The sequence below is a fragment of the Primulina huaijiensis genome, unplaced genomic scaffold (genome assembly GCF_012295235.1).
Source record: "Primulina huaijiensis isolate GDHJ02 unplaced genomic scaffold, ASM1229523v2 scaffold43305, whole genome shotgun sequence".
Lineage (NCBI taxonomy): Eukaryota > Viridiplantae > Streptophyta > Magnoliopsida > Lamiales > Gesneriaceae > Primulina > Primulina huaijiensis.
This window is the reverse complement of record NW_027360472.1, coordinates 12,804-21,779: the sequence shown is the minus strand read 5'-3', so window position 1 is coordinate 21,779 and position 8,976 is coordinate 12,804. Positions and strand designations below refer to the sequence as shown.

General features: G+C 34.4%; 1 long non-coding RNA gene across 1 annotated transcript; it reads left to right on the top strand.

Annotated features, from left to right (window-relative positions):
• The first annotated feature begins 217 nt into the window (after window positions 1-217).
• LOC140970034 (uncharacterized) lies at window positions 218-5,683 on the top strand. The gene is made up of 2 exons (XR_012174059.1): window positions 218-4,649; window positions 5,267-5,683. It is a non-coding gene; the product is annotated as an uncharacterized lncRNA (long non-coding RNA).
• The last annotated feature ends 3,293 nt before the right edge of the window (window positions 5,684-8,976 follow it).

The window sequence follows — 8,976 nt, the reverse complement described above, 5'->3', positions numbered from 1 at the left end:
CTCCGTCGTCCGATTCTATGCCTAATATACCTGCTCTTCAAGGATAAATTCTTTTGTGCATGGGTATAGTTCTACTATGGATTCAATTCCTTCAAACAAGGTGCTCCCTTTTATTCCTACCAAACTTGGAAGGCTTCAAACATTATTGAAAAGAAACAATAACTTTTAAAGAATAAAACTTTAGTCATTTAGTGCTAAAAGAGAAATATCCGGAAGACTTATCTTTATTTCTCGAGCCCGATAGTAAAAATTAAGAGTTGAGCCCAGGCACGGTGCACCGAGCAGACTGAAGGACACTCTACATTTGTTACTATTGCCCCACTATATAGATTGTTTAAATCTGAAGTATTCAATGAATCTCAATAAAGAGCCTGGTCCAAGAAATCCACAAGCGAAAAGCCTAATCCGAGAAATCCATCCAGCTCAAAACGTTAATAATTTGGTAGCATAACTCATAAGTACGTCACGGAGAAAGCAAAATCGACCTTGCATGGACTGTCATGTATGCAAAAATAGCAGTGCTAGAATGAGAAGAGATTATCTTGTTTAACAGTAAAAAAAAAATCATGGAGTAGTTTGACTAGTAAAGTACCCAGGAATGCTACTCTGCTAAGACTGCAAAATGACATGAAACCAAGGCAAAAACAATCAAAATAATAATTTGAATGTATGGCGTATCAGGAAGAAATTACGAAATATCAAAATTCGTGCAATGGTGAATCCCGAGCGCTTGAAGCTTTTCTTATTAGATATGACAGTAGAATATCCCAAGTGATAAGATAGTCATTTATCAAGGGTTTAACAAATTAACTCAAGAATGATTCTCAAAAATATATTAGTCTTTTTCATGGACATAAAAATAATAATTATCGAGGTGCCTACAGTTCAATTAACATGACAAACCCACTAAGAAAATAAATCAATACATTTAATGCACCAAATGCAATTACTTCAACGTTACTGTTTGAATCGATCAACCACTTAGCAAAAAGTGAAAGCAATTTCTCCTGTGAAACCTTATGAATATCTGGACTCAAATTCAGATCGTTGTTTAGTGAAAGAACGTTACCAAATCTAAAATAGACAACAATATCCAGTTCTAGGAATAAGGACCAAAAAACCAACAGAATACTAATGATGCACCAAATAATAAGTAGTTGAACAAATAGGTTGATATAAACAAATGGAAGTCCACGAAAAGTTTTTCCAAAAGTATTCCAGCGAAAAAATTTTTAATCACGCAACGAAGACTTATAAAGTTCAACAAGATCCAGCCCCCTCTTAATTTCCAACTTCAGATAAATTACTGAACTTTAATCCAAGCTTGGCCATTAGAAAGAATTTCCAAAATGCCAAGACATGCCTGATCGGAGTGCACAACTAGCTCAATATAGATTGTAATGACGTGCTTTGAATACATAAAACAAGTGTCACCAATAGCAAGTCCCAACTCATAATAAATCCAAGAAGAAGAATTCCGAAGAGTGATGCTATTTTTGAAAATGGAAATTAACTCTTGAATGGTAATCTATCACAATACCAAATTATATGTGCATAAACATTTTTAAGCAAACAACTCTGATGTCATGAGATGATTGACAGATTCCGCCTTCCGGCACTTTCTAATACGAGTGCACCTTTATTTGTCAAAAGAAAAAAGACATTCTCCGATTAACCACACAAAACAGCAGTATGAAATAATATTGATATAATAAGGCAGAATAAATCAAACTCATCTTTCAAAGTAATGAGCCGATAAGTGATGCTCCAAGGTCACACCACTAGAAAGATGATGCATGCCTCGGAGATGAATTTCCAACCTAATAATGGTAGAGCAGTCCGATGAGGAGCGCAATTGTTGTATTGTGGGCTTCTTCGCGGTCGTTGAATGTGGATGGTCAATAATTCATACTTGATTTCAGAGAAGTAGGAGACATGAGTGAGAGAACAGTAGCTGCAACTGTCTCCAACAACATATGCCTGAGTTTTCTCTTCAAGTTCCTCCAACAGGTTGAAGCCATGGCTCTGCCTATAGAGACCGGTTCAGAGCCAAAAACCAGTGATGAAATAATTGACGAGACCGGTTCAGAGCCAAAAACCAGTGATGAAATAATTGACCTGGAAGCCATCTCTGGTCTTAAAGAGTCTGCTGCTATTGAACTTAAGGAAAAGGGTAAGGAGTATGTAATAATGGGGAAGAAGCATTATTTAGATGCTATTGATTGCTACACAAGGGCCATTAATCAGAATGCCTTGGGCGATTTATAGCACTCCAATCTTTATTCCAATTGGGCTCTGTCAATCTGCTCCTAGGGAATTACCAGCGTGCTCTTCAGGATGCTGAGGAAGCTTATCACCGAAGTGTGCAGTCATATCATCATCCAACAATATGTTGCTAGGCTTTAAATAAAAGTGAATGATAACTGATGTGTGGCCAAGATGAAGATATTCCAAGGCTGAAGCAACATCCATTGCTATGTTCAATCTTTGTAACAAATCCAACCAGCAAAAATTCTGGGAATAAAGCCAATCATCAAGACTCCCACCATGCATGTACTCTTCTGTCTTGAGGCTCTTGGCTACTCTGTCTGAATGCAAACTGAAAACTTTAGCATCAATTACTTTGCCATCCGAAAGCACTCCTCTGAATATTGAACCAAAACTTCCAGTTCCGAATAAGTTGCTCTTATGAAAGTCATATGTTGCCTGTAAAAACTCTTGATAGGAAATTCCACCCCTAGAATCAATTAATGCGCTTTCACACTCTGGTGTGCCTCTGTTCGATTTTCTTTTCCTCATTAGTACTACAATCAAAGCCACTATGAAGATTGCTGATATACATGGGGGTGTAACATACTTCATCATCTTGACAGTATCATTCGACCTTGTTTTTCCTTTACAAGGTGGAACTTGTAAACGGGTTTCACCATATAGACCGGAGTTTTTAAGGAATGATTGAGTAGTGAAGTTTTCAAAGTTTCCTCTACTGGGATATGGCCCTTCTAGTCTTTTAGATTTCCAACAGATCTGGGAATATATCCTTCTAAAACGTTTTGCGTCAAAGAAAGGGACGGTAAGGATTCTTGATCGTCAATATTACTAAAAATCTCACATGAGAACTGATTCCGTGATAAGTCTAGTTCTCTGATAACCTTAAGATTTCCGACAACAGGTGCCATGGAGTCGTTTAGGATGTTTGTCGACAAGTTTAAGGACGAGAGGTCATTCAGGTTCCACAAGTTAAAGGGTACACAGGATTCAAATTTGCTGGTGGCTCCCGTGATGAATTTTTTCCGTTTCCCATTGTTGTAGGATCCGACTGACCTGCTCAGGTAATTCATCAAGCAGGTGGTGTGGACTTCCTGGGAAAATTTTTGAAGGTAGAAACGATTATTGATGGGTCCTTTCAAACTGAGAGGTATGCCTAAGATTTGGCTACGCGGTAGTAAGTAGGGCTTTCCCGACAGTGGCCGTAGATGGCGGTGCAAAGCGATTTTCAGGCGGTAGTCTGGGTGGCGACGGGTTTGGCGATAGGGCTTTCAATATTTTTACTCTTTTGACACATCGCCTATTGTTTGAGTCTTGCAAAGATGAGAAATAGAGGCGAGATTGGGTGTTTGGTGGCAGTGATTACAAATCTTCATTATCAAATTTCTAGTTGAAATTGTTCTTGCTCAGTTTTTCCATTGACAGCTTTATTTCTAATAATCTTTTCACCGCCTTTATTTGCTGCCAGTAAAGAACAATCATGAGATATAATTTCTTTTCCCACAAACGGCATCAATGGTGATAAAAAAAAAATAAAACCCAATAAAATACCTCAACCAGTAATCATGAACCGATTTCTTCAATGGACCGACCCCAAATATAATTGTGTCAAAGAAAAAAGGGTTGGATGACTCCGTCCGGAGATGAAACCACTCCGACACTCAAGTCAGTATAATATTTGAGGCAAAAACACATGACTAGCATAAATAATTGCATAGAAAATGCGTATGAAAGGCATACTTAGATAAGGGTTAGGAGTCCTTTATTTATAAGTAGGAAATTGTTAATATGGACTTTTGTAATATATGACAAGTAGATTCATACATATCCACGTAATATTCTGTAATATCTTTAAAATATAATTAAAGATTTGATAGGATTTTTACCACATCATCAGAATTCATGATAAAGAGAATCGAGTTGTCAAAAGTATTTTTGAAATGAACAACATTGATTATTTTTATGTGAAGAAAATAAGTGAATAAAGTGATTCAGACATGCATTACACATTGAACAACATAGGAAAAAGTATTTCTTTGCTTGCATGGGAAGCATCTCTACGATAAAAAAAAATGGCTATTTGTCATGATACAATCATTGCATTCTCAGTTTAGTTTGAAATTTATTTCCTCTTGATCAAACCAAGCATTACTTTAATAGCTTTAGAATTTTGATTGTACCGATTATTTTATCTGTAGCATGGTGAGAAAGTTGTGGATAAGGAGGATACTCAAGCTGCATCTGACTCCAGTGGACAATCAGTTTTGTTTGAAGAGAATTTCAAAGAACTCCAAAAATGGGTGGATATGAAATCCTCCAAATATGGTACCCTCTCTGTTACACGTGAGAGGCGCAAAGGTTGTCTTGGCACTGCAGTAAAGGTACTGTTTTTGCTGAGTTTGGTTTTAGTAACTTATCACCCATGTAAAATGGATGCTAAAGGAGAATAATTTTGCTGGCCTCTCATGTAAAAATGGATGCTAGAGGAGAAAAATTTTGCTGGCCTCTACTTTGACAAACTACTACTTAATTCCATGAAGTATGGGCCATAATTTTGGAAGCTCCTTAGTACTACTCAATTAGGAGCTCCCAGTCATTTGAACTTCACTACCTTTAAGTTTGTCCTGAAACAAAATGAACTCAGAGGGAGAATCAGATTTTTCTTTTAATTATCCCCACTATCATAAATTGAATCCTCTAGCGAAGTTAAACTATGACTGAGACATCCTTTTGTCTTTGAATTAGCATTCATAGGTCTTAGAAGATGGTGAGAGAGCACAATTTTTATCTGTTTAAGCTGGAAGGTTAACTTCAGGCCTTGTGATAACTTAATTTTTCTAGCTGACGTAAGGACAAGGTTTCCTACATTGTTACTTAAAAGTTTGTGACTGGTATAATATACTATATTATCCATCGTGTTACTTGCTATATGCTCATCTTTTCTCTGAAATTTAGCAGAATCTCTAAGGTTTTGTCTTGTACGACTCTCTGAATGCAGGTGCTAAATAACATGATCCAAGAAGATGGCCACCCTCCTAAGAAGAAGTTCTATGAACTGAAGGTTTCGTTGCTTGAGCAAATGGGATGGGGCCATATAGTGACATATGAGAAACAGTGGATGAATGTTCGTTTCCCGGCAAATCTACCTCTATTTTAAGCTTTTACATCTTCGTGCGAAGTTATTCAACAAGAGCAAGAGAGTTCTGTGCTTCCACAATGTTCATGTACTGAAGTGAAAGACATGGAGTTCGCCTTGAAAAAACAAGTCATTTCTTTAGCGTGGGTAGATAAATTTTTCTCAACTTATCAAGTAGTAGGCTATGCAGTTATCTGAGGTACTTACCGAACGGTAGTTTCCCATGAGTAGTAGAGTCATTGTACATCCTGCATTATAAAGACTTTGCAGCATGTTTTTTTTGTGGCAATCAACCCTCAAATAGATCGTATCTTTGAGCTTGGAAGTGTTTCCTATACTTCCCCTTGAAGAAATCTTTACTACTTCAAACAACCAAATTAAATCAACTAAATTTGACCAAGGGCTTTATAATGTTGGAAATTTTTCATGTTCTAGGCTTCAAATTAAAATGAACAACCGAAGAGGGAACTTGGTGAAGCCTCCCGAGAACAAGAGGTCGATAAAGTCAGTCTCCGAGCTTAGATGTAAAACTCTGTAGACCCTTTAAAATAGCTAGTCAGTTGCACGTGTTGATACAAATATAAATCACAGATATTAGCGATAATAATTTATGTAAATATGTGATTGATATTTCAAAGAGCAATAATGCTTCAAAAACAACCAACTAATTTTTTGAGGAATCAAATGTTCATATTTTATCTTCTTTGATTTTAAGAGCACCATAAATGTTTTGGTACTTGCTCTTTTTTACTTTCATAGCTTGCTGTAAATCAGCAAATGTCTAGTCCTATCCAATTTCTATTGCCACTTTGTCTTGCTGAATTCTTTTGTCATCCGTTTTTGTTACGTGTAGTTTTTTTTTTTTAAAAAAAAAAAAAACCTCTGGCGCAATATTGATTTGTTCCACGATCTTGATAATCTTTGAAGCTCTTCGTTTTTTGGCACTGACGTTTCCTGTTGAACAACTGTCCTGTTTATGGATAGCTTCTGCAACATTAATAGGTCATCATGATAGTTTATTGAGCTATCCACTTTGAATAAAAATGCATGGAACTTGGTGTTTGGTTCAGTGTTTTCAAACCCACTACAGGCCGACCGGTTCGAACGGGAACCGGTCCGGATGCTAAAAACATTTGATTGGTTGGCGAAAACTGGTTCGATCGTTCGTACATTTTAATTTTTTTAAAAAAATCGATTTTTATTTTATTTTTTACAAAATAAATTATTTTATATTTATTTATTTATTTATTTGAACTTTATTTAAAATATTATTTTAGTAATATTATATGCTTAAGATGATTGAATTTTATGTTACGGGAAGCCTATAAAATGAAATTAGGAACGTCAAGAACTTATGGATAATTATAGAATTTTCGGAATTAAAGATCAATTGGATAATTTTCGAGGAAATTAGGAATTAATTTTGTAATTGTTAAGAAATTTGGAGACTGATTTAGCAATAAGTGAGAATTTAATGGTTTAAATGATATAAATTTTCGATGATTTAAGCTTGGAGGAATATTTAGAACCTTGAAATATCTGGGTTATAATAAGGAATGGAAATCAAGGGCAATGTAAGATGATTCAATATTGGGCTTGAAAATCTAAGCGTTAGTGGAATAATGTTGTGGTAAATTAAGAATTTAGAGTGATGACAATTTAAGGTAAATTTGATCAATTAGTTAAGTTATAGGATTAGACATTAAGTTAAAATATTTTTGAAAACTTAAGTTTGATGTATCATAAGTTTTAGTCATGATCTTAAGTGTTAAAATTATACCTTTGTTAGAGTTACATTTTTTTATAAAAAAGTTGGACATGATTGATGGTTATGTTACTTGAGAGACGTATGTAAGAAGTGAGATAGACACCATGTCTTGTGGAAATTAAAAATGTTTGTTCTTAAAAGTCTAGTAATATTGTGATACTTGGAAGTAAGTATGTATGGTATATTCATGAACATTTAGATGTTATGCTTTTTAAGGAATAAAGACACCTGAGGAATTTTTGAAAGTCATTAAGAAACTTGGGATTAAGCGGATATGTGTGTTGGAATTATGTTATCTAAGACTATTTGGGTTGGGTAAGTTTAAATTCCAGTTTATGAGATAGTTGTTCATATATATAAAAATTTTGGGTGAAATAAAAATAAAAAAGAATTAGTTGTGTTCAACTTAGGTTACCAATGAACGAATTTTAAGATTTTTATCGAGTACGAAATCTAAAATTTTGATATGTGGATTCTAGAATTCCACGGATTTTAAGTGAAGTTGAATTATTAGAGTTAGTCTAACACTGATATAGGATAACTTATTAAGTTTTATACGCTAGTATTAATTAAGCATTAAGGATACGTCAGAATGCGACAACCGTTCCAATGAGGAAACCCAAGTGTCTTACGCATCAACTATATTGTAATTGAGAAGAAAATAATTTAAGCATGTAATTGATGCTAGAAGGGTTTTATTATATAAGTAGAAGATCGATATTGTATATTTGGGTTTTATGGATTAACATTACTCGAAATTTAAGATTTAAAGCAATTTTATATTTGGGATGTACTTGTAAATAGTTAAGTTACATTAGTTGGGTGTCGTATAAAAAAGATTTGATTCAAGGATCTTAGGCTAATATTATTATGGGGTTGAGATAATGTTTTAACTTTTAATTGTATTACCGAAGATAGAAGTCGATTAGTAAATTTTGGTGCTAAGATCTCTTAAGTTGAATTATCTAAATGCTAATATTTGGATTTAAAGCCTTAGCATACCTTGAGTTCAATAAATTTAAGAAATGTTGTTTTTGGGATTTTAATGTTGAAATATAATAGGTCAATTAATATCTTTGGTATAGTATAAAAAAAGTAAGTTGGAATAAGTTTGGACCTCGATTTCTAGTACTAGAAATTGCGATAAAAGTCAAATTCAAGGTCATAGTAAAATAGAACTAAGTCACCATAGGTCGTTTTAAGTTGAGATTCGCAAACGAGGATGTTGATGGCAAATTTAATTAGGATTGAGGAGACATGAGGACAGCCTAACACTTATTTTATCAGAGTGGCGCAGCGGAAGCGTGGATTATTGGGATACTAGAATTAAGAGTCTAAAATTTTTGATCATCGAGGATAAGAGAATTTCGGAGACGAAATTCAATTTAAGGGGGATAGATTGTAACGTCCTGAAAATTTGAAGGTCCACGTGAACCACATGCATGAAAGTTATCAAATTTCTTAGGTATTTTAATTAATTATTTTTAATGCATTTAAAACATGATTTTGACATGATTATGTGTTTTATTGCATGGTTTATTAAAATTTCATGCATAAAGGCTTTTAGTAGTTTTCGCGCTCGAATGAGGAACGGCGATCGAAGATAATTAAGGAAAAATATTTTTAACTAAATAGTTATTTTTAATTATTTAATATATGGTGTAATTAAGTGAGATTTTCGAAAATGGGCCTTGGTGGAGTATATTTACTCGCAAGGTCATATTTTTAACCGGTACGCAAAATTTAGCAAGTCGAGGGACTCTTTGAGGATTCAGACAATATTTTAAAAAACGTACCTAAACAA